General features: G+C 42.3%; 1 protein-coding gene and 1 pseudogene across 2 annotated transcripts in view; one reads left to right on the forward strand and one right to left on the reverse strand.

Annotated features, from left to right (window-relative positions):
* LOC139416624 (protein kinase C and casein kinase substrate in neurons protein 1-like) overlaps positions 1-9,963 on the reverse strand; it is a 47,497-nt gene extending 37,534 nt beyond the window's left edge. For both annotated transcript variants that reach the window (XM_071165508.1, XM_071165505.1), the window contains exons 1-2: positions 9,859-9,963; positions 363-433 (exon numbers count right to left, since the gene is read on the reverse strand). The gene's annotated coding sequence lies outside the window, so the exon portion shown is untranslated. The remainder of the gene's footprint in view (positions 1-362; positions 434-9,858) is intronic.
* Positions 9,964-14,511: 4,548 nt separating this feature from the next.
* LOC139417309 (small ribosomal subunit protein eS10-like) lies at positions 14,512-22,364 on the forward strand (annotated as a pseudogene).
* The last annotated feature ends 2 nt before the right edge of the window (positions 22,365-22,366 follow it).

Consider the following 22,366-nt stretch of genomic DNA (forward strand, 5'->3'; position numbering starts at 1 on the left):
TATGTCACAGGTTACATTGGATGGAATAGAATGGACAGGAAATAGAATGGCTGTTTATCTGAGTGCAGTGCCCTTTTACAGGAAAACCCCAGTGACCCCGGGGCAGTAACGGAATGACCTCCTCATGAAATATTAGTGGGGTTGCTGATGTGCTTTTTATTAGCCCAATAGGAGTGCTTACTTAGTTAAAGATTCATGATCCAAACGGACATTACAACAATGCCACAGAGACTAAACTACAGCCAACAACATGTGGTTCCTCTGAGAAGCCTGATGATCATTGCAGTGCTATCCCATGTAAACAGACAATCATACTAAATCCTACAGAGAATTAGACAAAGAGGACAAGGTTGAAGACTCACCTTCACCGCCGGATGAGAAATCAGGTTTCCATAAACCCTGGAGAGAGCTGCTGTCCTTTACAGGAGGTCACCTACACAGAGAGACAGACAGAGAGACAGGTTCAGGGATACGTGTCGCGGACGCCCTCTATTTTCTGCAGTCTTATTTGAATAAAACTGATCTGACCATGATTCAGCATGTGGAAGATAAGATGGCAGTGTGTCTCCTTGGCCAAACATATGACCACCAGACACAGCACAGAAGATGGGACGGACAGTCTATGGATCTGAGCCAACGACCAGCTCTTATAATTCACCAACACAAGAATTGTTACTAACCATGATATTTTCTTCACTCTCCTACACTCACACTCTTTCCATGCATTTTAGCAAAACTGTAGAAATGCATTTAGCTGTTTTTGTTAAAGTCATATCCAGCTCCCTGGAGTAAATTCTAATTGTTCCTGAAACAGAGAGGCAAAGTTTTCAAAGTGCCACTTTGAAGCCGATAACAGTCATTTTGGTAGCTACAACAGTAAACCCATACCCTCCAATTGCTCCTCCTTGACTGTGGAGCCATGAGTTACAAATCCTTTAAAAGGGTAACACAGCCCATTATATCTCCCTTGTGCCCTCCATGTTCCTCTCTAATGTGTGACTGCATGTCTAGTCTGCTTACTTACATTTTGGAGGACACAGTCTCTGTGTTTGACTCTGTGGCAGGCCAGGAACCTTCTGGGGCAAGGAATTATGAGACTATAAAAATATGCAGTCGCCTCTGATATCATACCACTCCATATGCATCCCACACAGACTAGTGAGAGGGAACCGACTGTAGCCAGGATTCTCAGCAGCACAGTTGATCAAACATTTAAAGAGACACTGCCTCTGATATACAATGTCAGTGTGAGCATCACTATGAAAACCCCACATCCACACACATATAGGCTGCTCATGCCTCTCACTCTGAACTGAGGACACACAAAGGCAACATTACATTATGGGAACATATCTGGAACATTTGAAGAGAAGCTAATGCACACACATGCAAACAGATACACCTCAAATGCTGACCAGTTCAAATAGTGAGGCCTACGTTAATGAGGAATACAACCCCTAGTGTTCAGAATGACACACCTGAAACCCAACCCTTCAGTGGGTAACCAACCCTGGGTGGTTACAGTATTACCACCATAAACAAATGTGTTTATATACATCCTTGATTACCACCCATCCAAAAGGAAATAAAATAAACAAACCAAAGCTAGGAGAAAACGCTGATCATTGAACGTGACAGACAGGCCATGTAGGTGAGACAAACAGGCCATGTAGGTCGCCATTATGGGAAGCCCAAAGCCACTTGTATGACACACTGAGTCAGTCCATTCCTTGAGGCTGGGGCTGAAGCTGGGTCATCCAGTCCATCCCTGCAGGCTGGGGCTGAAGCTGGGTCATCCAGTCCATCCCTGCAGGCGGGGGCTGAAGCTGAGTCAGTCCAGTCCATCCCTGCAGGCTGGGGCTGAAGCTGGTTCAGTCCATCCCTGCAGGCTGGGGCTGAGTCATCCAGTCCATCCCTGCAGGCGGGGGCTGAAGCTGAGTCAGTCCAGTCCATCCCTGCAGGCTGGGGCTGAAGCTGAGTCACCCAGTCCATCCCTACAGGCTGGGGCTGAAGCTGAATCATTGTCATCTTTTTCACAATGGCCAACGATCATGTTAAGATAAAATGTCAGAGGTTGGAAAATAAAGCATTTTGTCTTAAGCACAGACAAGAGAATAATGATTATTAGCTGTGCCTCAGCTACCTATTGGTAAAGGCTTCATCCCAGCCAATAAAGGGAGATATCACATTATTACTTCCTTCCTGGTCTCCCCGCAGCCTGGAGAGATAAGACAGCCGGGCTATCCTTCAGACTCACTGTTCTCCCATTCCCTCCTTTCCCTCTTCCACTTTCACAGGTTGTCAGACACCACTGCCTGCTCTGAGAACAGGACTCCATACAGTCACAGCAACAACAAATGACTATCACCTCCCACTAACAGATTGGCTCTCACGGTGGGACCCCTTGGACCCGCACCATCCAAGAGCTTCTCTCTTGGTAACACTATCACATAGGTCATGTCCACACACATTATATTACGTACAAAACATTAAGAACACCTGCTCTTTCCATGACATAGACAGCCCAGGTGAACCCAGGTGAAAGCTATGATCCCTTATTGATGTCACTTGTTAAATCCTCTTAAATCAGTGTAGATGAAGGGGCCGAGACAGGTTAAAGAAGGATTTTTAAGCTTTGAGACAATTGAGACAAGAATTGTGTATGTGTGCCATTCAGAAGGTGAATAGGCAAGACAAAATATTTAAGTTCCTTTGAATGGGGTATTGTAGTAGGTGCCAGGTACACCAGTTTGTCTCAAGAACGGCAATACTGCTGGGTTTTTCCATGCTCAAAAGTTTATTGTGTGTACCACCACCCAAAGGACATCCAGCCAACTTGACACAACTGTGGGATGCATTGGAGTCACCACTACCGTGGCTTTTAAAATCAAATCAAATAAAAATGTAACCTTTATTTAACTAGGCAAGTCAGTTAAGAACAAATACTTATTGACAATGACGGCCTACGGGGAACAGTGGGTTAACTGCCTTGTTCAGGGGCAGAATGACAGATTTTTACCTTGTCATCTTGGGGATTCAATCCAGCAACCTTTCAGTTACTGGCCCAACACTCAAACCACTAGGCTACCTGTCGCCCCGGGTTTGAAGCTGCAACATGTAACTTTTTGGATGACCGGACCAAATTCCCATAGAAATTTGAGTTCTCATTGAAAGCAAGTCTAAGAAGCGGTAGATCTGTTCGATGTGCACTATTTCTATGATTCCAGTTCTTAAATTTAGTTTTTGTGTCTTTTACTTTCGGTTTTGTACACCAGCTTCAAACAGATGAAAATATAAAGTATACATATACTCCCTCTCCGGCCTCTAGGTCATCAGGCTGCTGATTATCCAGCACACCTGTCACCATCGTCTCGCGCACCTGCACCTCATAACAATCACCTGGACTCCATCACTTCCTTGATTTTCTTCCCTGTATCTGTCACTCCCCTTGGTTCTTTCCTCAGGTGTTATTGACTCTGTTTTCATGTCGGTGCGTTGCTTGTGTCTCTCGCTGAACTTGCTTCCCGACTCTCAGCGCACTCGTTACAGGTACAATGATTCTCTACACTTGCTTGTTTTTTAGTTTTTTTTTTACATAAACTGAAATTAGGCAAACTATTAGAATTTTTGCAACCAGGAAATGGTAGAGTGATTTCTGCATATTGCACCTTTAATAATAAGGCCTCTCGCTCCAGAGGAGCAGGAGCTCTTTCTCTCCCTCTTGTATTTCAACTAATGAGATCTGAAGTGAACATCAACTGATCAAACCAAAAGTTGTTACCTTGGCAACAGATTTCCTAATCTGAGTAAAAGACAAACAAGTGTATTTGATAAGTAAATCTACATTGGAAGACTTTGCATTTGAAAATAAAAATAGTTAATAACATCATAAGTTAATAGTGCAACTTCTTGTTCCACTTTTGGAACTTTAATTTTGGATTATTAGAGAGGCAGGCGAGACAAGGGTGCCTGTGAGTCATGGCAAATGTGAAGGCAAATATAATGTCAGTGTACCGGGCTTCCCACAGAAAGTGAATGTGTTGTGTTTTATGAATCACTGGATAATTTGACTGAGACATGAGTAAGGCTTCCTAACATTTGGTTGGGAAAGTCAATATGGCTGAATCAGGTTAGCAGTAGTTCTCAGAGGAGCCATTCGCCATCCAAGCTCCCAGCTTCCTAGATAGGCCAACTCGAATGGAGGCTGCTGAGGGTAGGATGACTCATAATAATGGATGGAAGCCATGTGTTTGGTGTATTTGATACTATTCCAATTATCCCACTCCAGTCATTACCACGAGCCCGTTCTCCCAATGAAGGTGCCACCAACCTCCTGTGACCTACTCCCCATTATCTTGCTAGGGATTTCCTCGGAGCAGAACCTATGAGAGAAAACGGTCGCTGTTTAGGTGCTGAATCTGGCTGAATGGTCACTGTCCATTCTAGTGTCACTGAAACGCTGATAATACTGTTTTGTTTTATAAACAAAGAGCATCTGCTAAATTACTCAAATTTCAATGTAAAAAAATAATATGAATACTACTGTTTGTTAAAGCACCACCAGCCCTTTGCTCTTAATCGTGATATAGTCACCACAACAACCTCTTCATGAAAACAAGGTTCAATCTTTGAGGATCATCCAATGTTTTATATAAATGGAGACTGGTAATCTGTTATTCTGTTAGCAAACAAACCCAACATCGTGTTTATATTTGTCCTGTTTCGCACTTGTACAACCATGTAACCTATACAAGTGTGTAGTGTGAAAAGTGCATATCCCATGTCGGTTTAGGGATTTGAACTAGCAACCTTGGAGTTACTAGCCCAAAGCTCTTACCACTAGGCTACCTGCTGGGTGTTAGATAACACAATTGCCAAAATGTTGCACTGACCATACAAAGTTGTTGTCATTTACAGCCAGTTTGCAAATCTGATATCAAATTTCAAGTGACACATCTCAGAAATACAATGTGACGTCATCTTCCATGTTCCGCAAAGCTATATTTGTTCATCCTCAGTTAAGTTTCAACACATAAAAAACAGATAAACACTGAAGAGGAGGAGGGGGATTAAAAACTACATAGAGTGCCCTATTCTATTATGGTTAGCTTCCTCTGTTGTGATTAAGCTTGCTATCTATTCCCACTGCTTTCCTTCTGACAGACCGGTCACTAGCAGCAGAATTAAAGAGCATTCCATTACTCTCTGGATCAGTGGCATTCAAAGTCAGGGTCTGGGGGGACCTGCAGTGGGGTCGCCAAAATGTACACAAAATCATGTCATTTTTTTAGGAACAAAATTTGTGTATTGGACAATATACAAACGTTTTTGAGAAAGATGTAAATGTAGTTATTGGTTTTGTTTCATTTTGATAAGAGATATAAATGCAATGAATTCAAGGTTATTTGTTGATGTAAAAAGTTTTTTTAAATATATTTACAGATTGTGTCATTAGATTTGTGGTGGGGTCGCAAGTATTTTTTTAGGGGAAAAATTGTGTCCCCAAAAGTTATGGTAAAAATAATTGGGTCCTTGCAGAAAAGGCTTGAATACCACTGCTCTGGATGATAACTACAGTGATAGAGCCATTTGGATGCATGAGCACAAATCATAATTGAATGCTAAAAAACAAACGTTCAGGCTCTAAGCAGCAGCAGTTTCCACAACCACACTGAGAAGCAAGAAAAGTGAAGCATGTTATTATACCTACCTACACAGTGCTTGACTTAGACTGAAATAAGTGCCGATACTCATTCTCGGTGCCGGTACTGTTTATATTTAGGTGCAGGAGCTTCACAATACTTTTGAGATCATTTTCTACAAGAGGAACAGGAGCTCAAGCAGTAGAACATTTGAGGTGCCGGTACTCAGCTCCAGTGAACTCTTGTCTAAGTCAAGCACTGGACATACAAAACAACCCACAAATGTGATTGTGGATAAAACTCACATACATACAGTACCAGTCAAAAGTTTGGACACACCTACTCATTCAAGGGTTTTTCTTTATTTAAAAAAAACAACTATTTTCTACATTGTAGAATAATAGTGAAGACAGCAAAACTATTAAATAACATATATGGAATCATGTAGTAACCAAAAAAGTGTTAAACAAATCAAAATATACTTTATATTTTATATTCTTCAAAGTAGCCACCCTTTGCCTTGATGACAGCTTTGCACACTCTTGGCATTCTCTCAACCAGCTTCATGAGGAATGCTTTTCCAACAGTCTTGAAGGAGTTCCCACATATGCTAAGCCCTTGTTGGCTGCTTTTCCTTCACTCTGGAGGCCAGGTCATCTGATGCAGCACTCCATCACTCTCCTTCTTGGTCAAATAGCCCTTACACAGCCTGGAGGTGTGTTTTGGGTCATTGTCCAGTTGAAAAACAAATGATAGTCCCACTAAGCGCAAATCAGATGGGATGGTGTATCGCTGCAGAATGCTGTGGTAGCCACGCTGGTTAAGTGTGCCTTGAATTTTAAATCAATCACAGACAGTGTCACCAGCAAAGCACCCCCACATCATCACACCTTCTCCATGCGTGAAGCATGGAGCATGGTGGGAACCACACATGCAGAGATCATCCGTTCACATACTCTGCATCTCACAAAGACAAGGGCAGTTGGAACCAAAATTTGGACTCATCAGACCAGAAAACAGATTTCCACCGGTCTATTGTCCATTGCTCGTGTTTCTTGGCCCAAGCAAGTCTCTTCTTCTTATTGGTGTCCTTTACTAGTGGTTTCTTTACAGCAATTGGAACATGAAGGCCATGAAGGCCACACAGTCTCCTCTGAACATTTGATGTTGAGATGTGTCTGTTACTTGAACTCTGTGAAGCATTTCTTTGGGCTGCAATCTAAGGTGCAGTTTACTCTAATGAACTTATCCTCTGCAGCAGAGGTAACGCTGGATCTTCCTTTCCTGTGGTGGTCCTCATGAGAGCCAGTTTCATCATAGCGCTTGATTGTTTTTGCGACTGCACTTCAAGAAACTTTAAAAGTTCTTGAATTGTTCCGCATTGACTGACTTTAATGTCTTAAAGTAATGATGGACTGTCATTTCTCTTTGCTTATTTGAGCTGTTCTTGCCATAATGAATACTTGTTTTTTTTACCAAATAGGGCTACCTTCTGTATACCACCCCTACCTTGTCACAACACAACTGATTGGCTCAAACTCATTAAGGAAATAAATTCCACAAATACAATTTTAACAAGGCACACCTGTTAATTGAAATGCATTCCAGGTGACTACGTCATGAACCTGGTTGAGAGAATTCCAAGAGTGTGCAAAGCTGTCATCAAGGCAAAGGGTGGCTTCTTTGAAGAATCTCAAATATGAAATAATGTAGGCTATTGAAGATAATAGTGTAAGCTAGGGAAAACAGACAAAGGTTAGAAGGGCCTACCGGGATGCAATAACCATGTGAATTGTGCAGATATTATAATTCTAACTAATTGCCCACCACACACTTCTCTGATCTCAGTTACTGTATGTCATTACAAGAAAAAAATTAATTGCAACAGGTTCTCAGAAACTAAGAGCACAATACAAGTCCAGAAATCAATGGCAGTTGTGTTTGCCTCTGGCAAGCTTTGTGTTGAGGGCCGGTGCCCCACTTTTATTAACGCCTTCTTCCATCACAACAGAGATGCATAGACACATTTTCCAGATGACTCATATTACATGATGGGCACTGGGCACACATGGCACTTGTAGCAGTTTGCTTTTGAATCATGTCACTGTGGAGGCTTCCCTGTCTGCTTCCATTTGGGGAAATTATAGGAACTGAGCATCTCACCCACAGACATGTAATTTTGGTTAACCAAGAACTAAAGTATCACGTAATTGGTCATATGTAGTCTGCCCACAAGAGATTAACAGACATGACACAGAGAATCTCAACTAATCCAAGATCAGTGACAAACTGACATTGTCTGTGAGAACAAACAAATGGGTGAAGGCAGGACACAGTTTATGTCAAGAGACTTGGATGCAATGCATGACCTCTTTGAATGTTGGTGCCAACTTTAGACTAGCTTTCCCTCCAAGAGATTGTGTGGGCACTTGGAACACTGCAAGTGTGTTTTTGCAATGCACAATGAATAAAGAAAATATTCCAGATTAATCCAAGCATGGACTCAGTTTCAATCAACAAGAGAGATTAATTTTAGTCAACTGATATTGAACGGTTCCTGTTGAAAGACTCCACTCCAAGGTATAGGAGAGTGCATGGAGTCAGCTAATTAAAAGAACCCGCTACAACTGCTTATGGCGCACTACAATTTGATTATTCCCCTCACTGCATTATGTCCATCCTCTCCCTCCTCTGCAGCCACATCTCGTTCACTCAGGGGCAATGGCACCTTTGCTGACAGGCTTACAGACAGTGCGGTCCACCAGAGCTCAATTTCAGCACCATGGACAGCTCCCAAGAGACAACGGACAGAACAGATGGCGGTAATAGGCTACCTTCCCTTCCTCAGCATCAATAAACTATGCTGAGGCAGTCAATCCCCTCATGGACAGTGTTGACACCCTGATGAGCGAGGCATAAACAACCCGTTTCTCTAAAGTGCCTAACATCCCCTTATTCAACCCCTTAACACACAGCCTACAACTGGGAACTGGCTATCTCCTACAGCCATCACTAGTGGTGCAGAAGAATCACTAATGATATAAACATCTCCAAACTGCATAAATGTTTAGGCATGTGCATTCTACCAGACTATCTTCTGTTTTGACTGTGCTGAGATATATTTCCTTAAGACACACGATAGGAAATACAATTCCATGAATGGCAATAATGTTATTGATACGTGAGGCGAGCAGCAGTGCTTCCACCGAGAAAAACAATGACGATAGAGTAAAGATGGCACTGTGTTATGACAGGCTATTACATAACAGCAGACCGGAATGCCCTCATTAGTATTCAATACCCTATTCATACCCTATTCTGCATTACGATTTTCTGGCATTACATATTACAAATGTTGCACCTGATAGCCTACTAAACAATAAATATAGACTACTATTCATCGTTGGTCGACTGCTTTGTTAAATAGTTTTCAGAAGCATCATTGCGACCTTGCTTATTCGTCCAGGCTACCTCAATTGTCTAGTTCCTCTCACTGTTCGTGCTAGGAGGGGGCATAAACGGCAATCTCACAACCTTGGTCAGTCTGTTTTCTTAAGGACGTGTGGTGATAGCATCTGCGGCCGATAGCCTGTAGTCTTTTATCCTAAAGTCATTATATTCGATCTCTATTCATACACAGTTTAGGTTATATTGTTACAATTACCCCCAGAAAACGCTTAGCCATGCTTCAATTTCTCAAGGAAAACATGAGCCTATATAGCCCATATAAGGTCAAAACTCAGGAATAACCAGGCAATATAACTTAATAGTGACAGTATGTGATCAGAGGAAAACATCTGCATGGTGGAAAACATAATCTCTCGTAGAATCTCATGAAATAAAACATGTTAATAAAAAAAAAACATTCGCGTAGCCTAAAGCAATAAGACAATTGCCAAATGTGTTACAATTCAGCACAACCACATTTTTGAAATGACATGTGAAACATAAAACAGTCTACAACATACAAAATAACAACATACCTGGCATAAGATAGGCTATATCAAGGTCTTGACAACAATACATTAGAGTATTCATTTCATATTTATGAAGAATACGTCGTTTAGAGATCGAAAACACACTGGATTGCAATCTGACGTGGTCGAGAAAAATGTATGGGAGAGATTCCTTCATCCCTGTGTTGCCCTAGCGTTATATAACCATGGACAGACACTATGTAACGTCAAAAATGGACAAACATGCACGGCAGACTTACCAGGGTGTAGGCTAAGCGTGTTATCCAAATATATTCTAAATGTTTATCAGCTCTCTTTTTGGAATGACAGAAGATGACCCTGCTTCTTCTGCAAGAGGCTCTGCATCTGCGAGATCACGATGCACGCAGCAAGGGGGAGCTGCAAAGCACTCGCGCACATTGGGGGATGGTCCAACAAAAAGCTATCGCGTGTATCTTTAAACGCTTCAATATTGTCCACAATCAGAGTTTTGTCATTAACATAATACGATGGATTGGACACATTTTGGTCTGGTCATACAGTAATTTCGATATAGTCACATTGTAGGCTATGGTGTAATATGATTAGCGAATGCTGCGAGGCTGTAGCCCACTATGGGTCATGGGCCATTGCTATGGGCCCACTCCTATAATTAAAAGTGCAATCAAGATGTCCTGCTACATATTGGTAATTGCAAATTTTTTGAATACCCTTTGAATATGACATAAATGTCTCAATGGGCGTAGTACAACTCATTCAAGGCTATTTCGCCTAATTAGTCATACACAAGGTAAATACTATTCATGTGTAATTACATGATTCTGACACTTAGTATATCTGGAAAGAAGACATCTGGGAGCTTGGGAGGAAATGATCAGAAGATAGATAGCAGTTACATAGTTCAGAATACATAAGATCAAGCACACATAAAATATATTTTTTCAGTTTTTTATTTTTAAAGTCATCTTTCATTGACAAGCTATACGTGAATTATTGATGCCCAGAGCTGGAAACACATCAGATGGCTTCCACAACATGTGAACAATATCAGAAAAAAATGGGATTGATAGACCTAACAACTATAAATGGACAGATGTTTTAGTAAGTGGTATCAGGTGTGGTCATGAGTTGTTTCTAAGCTAGGTAGCAATAGTTCGCATTACATATAAATTCTAGGGCTTGCTTTGTCCCACCCAGGTCAACTGCATATCCCTGGAAAACTTATCTCATTGGCTACAAGACTGTCAAGGTGCCATAGTAGCCAACCCCCTGTGTAATAGATGCCTACAGCGCTTAAGCGGGCAACATCAAATATATAGTCACTCATTGGACATTCGATGTTGCTATTCAGTCATACATCATCAGATAACATTGGCAATAGGCTAGATTTGTTCCTACCAACCGAAGGATTCATTTGAAGTAGCTATAGCTCAAACACAGACCAAAACGAAGCTTACATTGTAAGATGTGCGCTGTTTGGTGAAAACAATGTGTAAAATAAACATTTTAACTCTTGGGGCTGGTGATCAATAATGGTAGGTCACAGGCAGACAAACAAGATATAATCATGATCTGTGGAGTCCAGGCTTTCGGTGTGTATCAACATATTCCGTGTTTAATTTGTTTATGCTTCACAACCTTAAACAGAATGTAGGTAGCAGCCATCTAGAAAGGAGGTAATCTGCTCTGCTTGCCCTTATTCTTTCGTAAACCCATATATGGTAGTAAGTCATAGAAAAGATATTAAGACACCAATCAATAGCCAAGATACTCAGCTTTCCGCATACACCCTGCTTTGCAGATAGGGGCTATCGTTCTCATACCAGACTGAATTGAATAAAACAAATCTAATAGGGTCCCAAAATATGGGGACCTTACATTTAAGAGGTTAAAAGTGCAATCAAGATTTCCTGCTACATATTGGTAATTGCAAATGTTTTGAATACCCCTTGAAAATGACTTAAATGTCTCAATGGGCATAGCATACTAGTACTAGGCTATATTTGTAAGTGTAACCAACAGGTTTATGGGTTTACATCATACATAACAGATAAACTACACTGTGTGTTGCTCTCTGACAGTTAAAGTGCCATCAGGAAGTATTCCTGAATTTAACATTGATTAAATTGAGATTTTTTTTGTCACTGGCCTACAAACAATATCCCATAATGTCAAAGTGGAATTATGTTTTTAGAAATGTTTCCAAATTAATTAAAAAGGACAAGCTGAAATGTCTTGAGTCAATAACTATTCAACCCCTTTATTATGACAAGCCTAAATAAGTTCAAGAGTAAACATGTGCTTAACAAGTCACCTAATAACTTGCATGGAATAACTCTGTGTGCAATAATAGTGTTTAACATGATTTTTGAATGACTACCTCATCTCTGTACCCCACACATACAGTTGAGCAGTGAAACAAATATTCAATCACAAAGACCTGGGAGGTTTTCAAATGCCTCACAAAGGGCACCTATTGGTAGATGGGTAAAAAATAAAGCAGACATTGAATATCCCTTTGATCATAGTGAAGTTAAAAAATACACTTTGGATGGTGTATCAATACATGCAGTCACTACAAAGATATAGGCGTCCTTCCTAACTCAGTTGCAGGAGAGGAATGATTTCACCATGAGGCCAATGGTGACTTTAAAACAGTTACAGAGTTTAATGGCTGTGATAGGAGAAAACTGAAGATGTGGTCAACAACACTGTAGTTACTCCACAACACTAAGTTAATTGACAGAGTAAAAAGAAGGAAGCCTCTACAGAATACAAATATTCCAAAACAGGAATCCTGTTTGCAACAAGGCACTAAGTCAAACTGCCAAAATGTTTGCAAAGAAATTAACTTTATGTCCTGAAAGCAAAGTGTTATCTTTGGGCCAAATCAAACACAACACATCACTAAGTACCACTCTTCATATTTTAAAGCAGGGTGTTGGCTGCATCATGTTATGGGTATGCTTGTCATCAGAAAGGACTAAGGAGTTTTTTATGATAAAAAGAAACAGAATAGAGCTAAGCAGAGGCAAAATCCTTGAGGAAAACCTGGTTCAGTCTGCTTTCCAACAGACACTGGGAGACAAACGTACCTTTCAGCAAGACAATAACCTAAAACACAAGGCTAAATATACACTGGAATTGCTTACCAAGACGACATTGAATGTTCGAGTGGCCAAGTTAGAGTTTTGACTAAATCAGCTTGAAAATATATGGCAAGACTTGAAAATGGTTGTTTAGCCATGATCAACAACCAACTTGACAGAGCTTGAAGAATAAAAAAATAAAAAAAATGTGTAAATATTGTACAATACAGGTGTGCAAAGCTCTTTGAGACTCACAGCTGTAATTGCTGCCAAAAGGGGTTCTAACATGTATTCACTCATGGGGTTAAATACTTATCTAATCAAGACATTGCGTTTTATTTTTCATACTTTTTTTGTACAAATCTCAGAATTTCTTCTACTGACATTACAGAGTATTTTGTGTAGCTCATTGTCAAAAAAAATACAATTAAATCAATTTTAATCCCTTTCTGTGACACAACAAAATGTGGAAAAAGCCAAGGGGTGTGAATACTTTCTGAAGGCACTAAAGGCTGGGGTGAGGGGCAATCTTCTTCTTTAGCCTATCATTGCCTTGGCAAAAGCTGATCAGGCTGGTATTCCGGTTGTCCACTCACAATATTTGCTAGTATCATAAAGTACATTACATAATGAATTTCCTATGAAATGCAGCCTAATCATGAATGCTGCTGATGTGACGTCACCACAGCACCCAGTCTCCCTTGCTCCCTCCCTCCCTGTCCTGTACCTGGCTGAAAAATAAATGTAAAATATAGACAACCATAACACTCAAACAAAATGCCATTGGCACACCTGCACAAAAACATATTAATATTGAATTATGAATTGACAGTTCGATAATCAGGGATGTTTTAATTTATCATGGCTGTGCTGCATAAAATCACATCAATACGCATGCGTCGGTCTCTCGGCTCCGGTCTCAAAACACGCATTCAAGGTACAAAAACTGCTTACTTTAATCATTCTGTATGATCCCAAACATCATGAGACATGGCGTTGTCATAACTGGAAGTGGTGTCTAAATTGTGCTTCTTGAAACAGTCTAACATTTATTTTTAAATGTTATTTTTTTGGCCCTTATTATGACTGTTTCTACGAATACCTAAGCGTTAGCGGCACTACTTATAACTATGCATGGCGGCTGCTAGTTAGTTGGCTTGCCCTGCTGTATTCGTTCCACTGATACAATAATACAATGTAGCATAGTCTTGGCTTTATAACTAGCTCATTGTAACTTTATCGCCTATATCCCGGTGTATGCCTTAAACATTGTGTCCGATGTTTTTAAAAAGTGTAGTGCTACACTGCCCCCAGAGGGACCCAGGCATTATGTAGTTAGCTAACTGTTAGTTGGGTAACGTTAGCAAAGCGAGTAGTTAACTAGCTAGTTGTAACTACCAGTTAGCTAACTAGGCATACTTGCCATGATTTAGAGACACTGACAAGTGCTCAACCTTTCTACCATATTTGGTTAATCTCTTCTATGTGGTCCATTTTAGGTTAGAAGTGTTTGCTGCCGGCTAGTTAGTGTTAGTTAGCTCACTACTAGCGGACTGAACTCACTCATGGTGAAGGAAGTTCCCGATGACTCCAACGGAGTAGCGCAAAGACCAGGCAGCAGGCTTTGTGGAATCTTCTGACTACATGATTCACCCAAGGTCAATATTTAAAAAGTAATTATGGAACGCTTAATAAACCTTGTATAGATATTTGTTCTCTGTAGTTGCATGCCTTTAACCGACTGTCCTTGTTGAGATTCAATTGGCATTTGAGCAGAGTTGTCGTCTTAAAGAAACAGAAATGAGCAAACAGTCAGTTGTATTTTATTGTTTATTGAAAAAGTATGGATTTCAGCAAGCTGCTTCAGAGGACAAACATGGTAGGTGATACAAAATGTGTAATTATGAAAGTATTGACATTGGGCAAATCGATGTAGTTGGAGCAAGATTCCACAAAGCCTGGTCTCTGCTCCACTGTTGGAGTCATCAGAAACGTCCTTCGCTGTGTAGTTTAGTCAGCTAACTAACTACATGTCCTGAATTTTTGGATACACACCCAGAATCAGAAATGTATTTGATTTACCCAGTGGGTCAATTCAGTTGAGGTAGCCGGCATTCCAAGTATCTTTAGCTGCCGTATGACCATTATCTTACACGCCATGGGGGAAGTCTCAACGGCACAGCTGATGCCTGTTGACCTTTCTTGCATGTAACGTTAACTTGAGCGGTCTGTTAAACAGCTGACGGCCATGTTTTTCTCCGCCCCTCCAGATGCTGATGCCCAAGAAGAATCGTATAGCCATCTACGATCTCCTCTTCAAGGAGGGAGTGATGGTGGCAAAAAAAGGATGTGCATCTGGCTAAGCACCCGGAGCTGGCCGAAAACAATGTGCCCACGTTATGAAGGCCATGCAGGTTAGATTTTTGTACTCTATTCTGGTGCCTCATATAGTGTCACATGATTGAGAGTGAAACCAGGATAGGATCAACTTTATTGTCCCTATGGGGAAATTTGTCTTTGACACCCAGTAATGTAGCTGTAAAAAATTATACTGGTTAGTTGGAAAAATGTCCAACTGAATGTGACCCTCCCTCTGCTTTGAAGTCTTTGAAGTCAACTGGGTATGTGAAGGAGCAGTTTGCCTGGCGCCACTTCTACTGGTACCTGACCAATTAGGGCATCCAGTACCTGAGGGACTTCCTGCATCTGCCCCCAGAGATTGTTCCTGCCACTCTGCGTCGCCAGATGCGTCCTGAGACCGCTAGGCCCAGGCCTAAAGGTAGGCTGCATATCATGACTGTGGCCTTTTCTCATTTGGGGAAAAATACTTTCCTCCATGACCCGGAAACCGATAAGTGGTCGAGGAGAGTTGCCACATTCAAAACAACTGGGAAAAATACGAAGTCAAATCATGTCGGTGATCTTCAGGTCGGAAAGACGGAGTTCAAAAAAGAGGCCCGAGTTGGATGACCATTTTTTTATTATTTTTCTCAGTCGGAGCTTGTTTTTTCCCCCCTTAGTTCCAAGTTGTTTTGAACGCACTGAAGTTGGAGATTTTCGAGTTCCCAGTTTTGAATGCGGCTGGTGTCAATTCGTTATTAGGCAAACGGAAGACTGTTCTCCATTCCGATAGCCTCCTTTGGCGAGGAAGCACAAGTGTATCCTACCAGAGTCCTTTGTGGAAGAGTTTTCAAATCTGCCACACCCTTTGAATCTGCTTTTGTTTTCTTGAAGGATAAAATCAGGCAAACATTTAAAAACAATATGCTATTTAAATCTATACAACGTATTGCATAACTAGCCAAATGTTTATCACTTTATACATTTATTTTGGGATTCCAACGCGCCTGATGACACGTGATTAGATGAGTCTCATTTCATACACGCGTATTTTCGTCCACTTTCCCTCTCCGCCGCTCCTCGATTGCCTTTGACCTTTTTCCAATTGTGAAAATGCCCATATGTTTCACCTGGGGACTGTTCAGGAGGGTGCACTGTAAAAATATAACTAAACTCAGCAAAAAAAGAAACGTCCCTTTTTCAGGACCCTGTCTTTCAAAGATAATTTGTAAAAATCCAAATAACTTCACAGATCTTCATTGTAAAGGGTTTAACTTCTCTAGGGTAGGGGGCAGCATTTGGAATTTTGGATGAAAAGCATGCCCAAATCAAACTGCTTCTACTCAGGCCCAGAATATAGGATATGCATATAATTAGTAGATTTTTTTTTTTTATTTTTTTTTTATTTTACCTTTATTTAACCAGGCAAGTCAGTTAAGAACAAATTCTTATTTTCAATGACGGCCTGGGAACAGTGGGTTAACTGCCTGTTCAGGGGCAGAACGACAGATTTGTACCTTGTCAGCTCGGGGGTTTGAACTCGCAACCTTCCGGTTACTAGTCCAACGCTCTAACCACTAGGCTACCCTGCCGATTTGGATAGAAAAAACACTAAAGTTTCCAAAACTGTTAAAATAATGTCTGAGTATAACAGAACTGATTTGGCAGGCGAAAACCTGAGAAAAATCCATTCAGGAAGTAGGATTTTTTTTTGTGTAGTTTTCTATTCAATGCCATTACAGTATCCATTGACTTAGGACTCAAATTGCAGTTCCTATGCTTTCCAATAAATGCCAACAGTCTTTAGAAATGGTTTCAGGCTTGTATTCTGAAAAATGAGGGAGTAAGAGCAGCCAATGAGTGGACCCTGCCGTGTCACAGAGCTTTTTCATGCGCGCGACCGAGAGAGTGCCTTTCTTGTTTACCTTTTATATTGACAATGTTATTGTCTGGTTGAAATATTATCGATTATTTAGGCTAAAAACAACCTGAGGCTTGAATATAAACATCGTTTGACATGTTTCTATGAACTTTACGGATACAATTTTGATTTTTTTGTCTGCCTGTTGTGACTGCGTTTGAGCCTGTGAATTATTGAGGAAAACGCGCAAACAGGTTTTCGGATATAAAGAAAGACTTTATCGAACAAAAGGAACATTTATTGAATAAATGAATGTCTTCTGAGTGCAAACATATGAAGATCATCAAAGATAAGTGATTAGTTCTCTCTCTATTTCTGACTTGTGTAACTCTTCTACTTGGCTGGTTACTGTTTGTAATGATTTGTCTGCTGGGATATGTTCTCAAATAATTGTAAGGTATGCTTTCGGCGTTTTTGAAATCTGACACCGTGATTGGATTCACAAGAAGTTCATCTTTAAACCAAAATAGTTGTCTTTTCTGAATTATTAAAATGAGTATTTCTGTATTTGAATTTGGCGCTCTGCAATCTCACTGGATGTGTGCCAGGTGGGACACGTCCCACATACCCTAGAGAGGTTAAACACTGTTTCCCATGCTTGTTCAATGAACCATAAACAATTAATGAACATGCACCTGTTAAACGGTCGTTAAGACACTAACAGCTTACAGACGGTAGGCAATTAAGGTCACGGTTATGAAAACCTAGGACACTAAAGAGGCCTTTCTACTGACTCTGAAAAACACCAAAATAAAGATGCCCAGGGTCCCTGCTCATCTGTGTGAACATGCCTTAGGCATGCTGCAAGGAGGCATGAGGACTGCAGATGTGACCAGGACAATAAATTGCAATGTCTGTACTGTGAGACGCCTAAGACAGCGCTACAGGACGGACAGCTGATCATCCTCGCAGTGGCAGACCACGTGTAACAACACATGCACAGGAGCGGTACATCCGAACATCACTCCTGCGGGACAGGTACAGGATGGAAACAACAACTGTCTGAGTTACACCAGGAACGCACAATCCCTCCACCAGTTAACCCTTGCAAGGCTGCCGGCCCAGATGGCATCCCTAGCCGCGTCCTCAGAGCATGCGTAGACCAGCTGGCTGGTGTGTTTACGGACATATTCAATCAATCCCTATTCCAGTCTGCTGTTCCCACATGCTTCAAGAGGGCCACCATTGTTCCTGTTCCCAAGAAAGCTAAAGGTAACTGAGCTAAACGACTATCGCCCCGTAGCACTCACTTCCGTCATCATGAAGTGATTTGAGAGACTAGACCCTAGACTAGACCCTACACCCTAGACCCACTCCAATTTGCTTACCTCCCCAATAGGTACACAGTTTTCACAATTGCAATCACACTGCCCTAACCCACCTGGACAAGAGGAATACCTATGTAAGAATGCTGTTCATCGATTACAGCTCAGCATTTAACACCATAGACCCTGGGTCTCGACCCCGACCTGTGCAACTGGGTCCTGGACTTTGGCGGGCCACCCCCAGGTGGTGAGGGTAGGAAACATCTCCACCCCGCTGATCCTCAACACTGGGGCCCCACAAGGGTGCGTTCTCAGCACTTTCCTGTACGCCCTGTTCACCCATGACTGCGCGGCTATGCACGCCTCCAACTCAATCATCAAGTTTGCAGACGACACTACAGTGGTAGGCTTGATTACCAACAACGACGAGACGGCCTACAGGGAGGAGGTGAGGGCCCTCGGAGTGTGGTGTCAGGAAATTAATCTCAAACTCAATGTCAACAAAACAAAGGAGATGATCATGGACTTCAGGAAACAGCAGAGGGAGCACCCCCCTATCCATATCGACGGGACAGTAGTGGAGAAGGTGGAAAGTTCTAAGTTCCTCGGTGTACACATCACAGACAAACTGAATTTGTCCACCCACACAGACAGCGTGGTGAAGAAGGCACAACAGCGCCTCTTCAGCCTTAGGAGGCTGAAAAAATGTGGCTTGTCACCAAAAACACTAACTTTTACAGCTTAGTCCGGCAACTACTCCGCCCACAACCGTAAGGCTCTCCAGAGGGTAGTGAGGTCTGCACAACACATCACCGGGGGCAAACTACCTGCCCTCCAGGACACCTATACCAGCCGATGTCACAGGAAGGCCAAAAAAACATCAATGACAACAACCACACGAGCCACTGCCTGTTCACCCCACTATCATCCAGAAGGCGAGGTCAGTACAGGTGTATCAAAGCTGGGACCGAGAGACTGAAAAACAGCTTCTATCTCAAGGCCATCAGACTGTTAAACAGCCATCACTAACATTGAGTGGCTGCTGTCAACATACTGACTCAAATCTCTAGCCTCTTTAATAATTACAAATTGGATGTAATAAATGTATCACTAGTCACTTTAAACAATGACACTTTATATAATGTTTACATACCCTACATTACTCATCTCATATGTATATACTGTACTCAAATCAAAATCAAATCAAATTTATTTATATAGCCCTTCGTACATCAGCTGATATCTCAAAGTGCTGTACAGAAACCCAGCCTAAAACCCCAAACAGAAAGCAATGCAGGTGTTGAAGCACGTTGGCTAGGAAATACTCCCTAGAAAGGCCAAAACCTAGGAAGAAACCTAGAGAGGAACCAGGCTATGAGGGGTGGCCAGTCCTCTTCTGGCTGTGCCGGGTGGAGATTATAACAGAACATGGCCAAGATGTTCAAATGATCATAAATAATCATAATAGGTCTGGGACAGGTAGCACGTCCGGTGAACAGGTCAGGATTCCATAGCCGCAGGCAGAACAGTTGAAACTGGAGAAGCAGCACGGCCAGGTGGACTGGGGACAGCAAGGAGTCATCATGCCAGGTAGTCCTGAGGCATGGTCCTAGGGCTCAGGTCCTCCGAGAGAGAAGAGAGAATTAGAGAGCATACTTAAATTCACACAGGACACCGGATAAGACAGAAGTACTCCAGATATAACAAACTGACCCTAGCCCCCCGAAACAAACTACTGCAGCATAAATACTGGAGGCTGAGACAGGAGGGGTCAGGAGATGCTGTGGCCCCATCCGATGATACCCCCCCGGACAGGGCCAAACAGGAAGGATATAACCCCACCCAGTTTTCCAAAGCACAGCCCCCACACCACTAGAGGGATATCTTCAACCACCAACTTACCATCCTGAGACAAGACCGAGTATAGCCCACAAAGATCTCCGCCACGGCACAACCCAGGGGGGGGGCGTCAACTCAAACAGGAAGATCACATCAGTGACTCAACCCACTCAAGTGACGCACCCCTCCTAGGACAGCATGAAAGAGCACCAGTAAGCCAGTGACTCAGCCCCTGTAATAGGGTTAGAGGCAGAGAATCCCAGTGGAAAGAGGGGAACCGGCCAGGCAGAGACAGCAAGGGCGGTTCGTTGCTCCAGAGCCTTTCCGTTCACCTTCACACTCCTGGGCCAGACTACACTCAATCATATGACCCACTGAAGAAATGAGTCTTCAGTAAAGACTTAAAGGTTGAGACCGAGTTTGCGTCTCTCACATGGGTAGGGAGACCATTCCATAAAAATTGAGCTCAATAGGAGAAAGCCCTGCCTCCAGCTGTTTGCTTAGAAATTCTAGGGACAATTAGGCCTCCAGCTGTTTGCTTAGAAATTCTAGGGACAATTACTCTATACCATCTACTGCATCTTGCCATGCCGTTCAGCCATCATTCATCCATATATTTATATGTACATATTCTTATTCATTCCTTGACATGTGTGTGTATAAGGTAGTTGTTGTGAAATTGTTAGATTACTTGTTAGATATTACTGCACGGTCGGAACTAGAAGCACAAGCATTTCGCTACACTTGCATTAACATCTGCTAACCATGTGTATGTGACCAATAAAATTTGATTTGATTTCAGTGCTCAGACTGTCCGCAATAGGTTGAGAGAGGCTGGTCTGAGGGCTTGTAGGCCTGTTGTAAGGCAGGTCCTCACCAGACATCACCGGCAACAACGTCGCTTATGGGCTCAAACCCACCACCACCAGGACTCGCAAAAAGTGCTCTTCACTGACGATTCGCGGTTTTGTCTCACCAGGGGTGATGGTCGGATTCGCATTTATCGTTGAAGGAATGAGCGTTATACCGAGGCCTGTACTCTGGAGCGGGATCAATTTGGAGGTGGAGGGTCCGTCATGGTCTAGGGGCGGTGTGTCACAGCATCATCGGACTGAGCTTGTTGTCATTCAGGCAATCTCAACACTGTGCGTTACAGGGAAGACATCCTCCCTCATGTGGTAGCCTTTCTGCAGGCTCATCCTGACATGACCCTCCAGCATGACAATGCCACCAACCATACTGCTCGTTGTGTGTGTGATTTTCTGCAAGATAGGGATGTCAGTGTTCTGCCATAGCCAGCGAAGAGCCCAATCTCAATCCCATTGAGCACGTCTGGGACCTGTTGGATCTGAGGGTGAGGGCTAGGGCCATAAATGTCCGGGAACTTGCAGGTACTTTGGTGGGGGTAACGTCTCACAGCAAGAACTGGCAAATCTGGTGCAGTCCATGAGGAGGAGATGCACTGCAGTACTTAATGCAGCTGGTGGCCACACCAGATACTGACTGTTACTTTTGATCCCCCCTTTGTTCAGGGACACATTATTCAATTTCTGTTAGTCACATGTCTGTGGAACTCAGTTTATTTTTTATTGTTGAATCTTATGTTCATACAAATATTTACACGTTAAGTTTGCTGAAAATAAACGCAGTTGACAATCAGTATTACAGGGTTGACTGATTCCTATACTTAGCATGTTTCCTTCATGGATGTATTGTGGTGAACATTGCAGGTGTTATGCCAGTTGGTTGGAGATGAGTGGTGTAAAATGTCCTCCCGTTTCAGGTATGGAGGGTGAGAGAGCCGAGAGGCCAGCCAGGTTTAACCGTGAAGGAGGAGACCGAGACAACTACAGACGTTCTGTTGCACCACGTGAGTACCCAAATCACCTGTTATGTTTGATAAGCATGCACCAATATGGAAACATTGGGCCAATACCAATTATTTCCATGGTGGCTGACCTACGTTGCAACACATGGTAAATTGAATGAAAGTTACCTAATTCTTTACTTGTCTGATGATCAAATGTCCTTTTAGCTGGTGCAGACAAGAAGGCTGAAGCAGGTGCTGGTGCAGCTGAGTTCCAATTCGTAAGTAAATACTTTTCCAAGCATTTGAATCAAGGATGGGTGCCATTCGATATTGTAGCCCAATAGAGATCTTCAAGGACCGAAAACATACCAACTTTGTGTTGCAGAGAGGCGGTTTTGGACGTGGCAGAGGACAGCAACCACCACAGGAGTAAAGCAGACTGTTCTTGTACAGCATAATAAAAGGTGATTGGTGTAATCTCAATGTGTCATGAATTTAATTGCA

This window comes from Oncorhynchus clarkii, chromosome 9, assembly GCF_045791955.1.
Source record: "Oncorhynchus clarkii lewisi isolate Uvic-CL-2024 chromosome 9, UVic_Ocla_1.0, whole genome shotgun sequence".
NCBI lineage: Eukaryota > Metazoa > Chordata > Actinopteri > Salmoniformes > Salmonidae > Oncorhynchus > Oncorhynchus clarkii.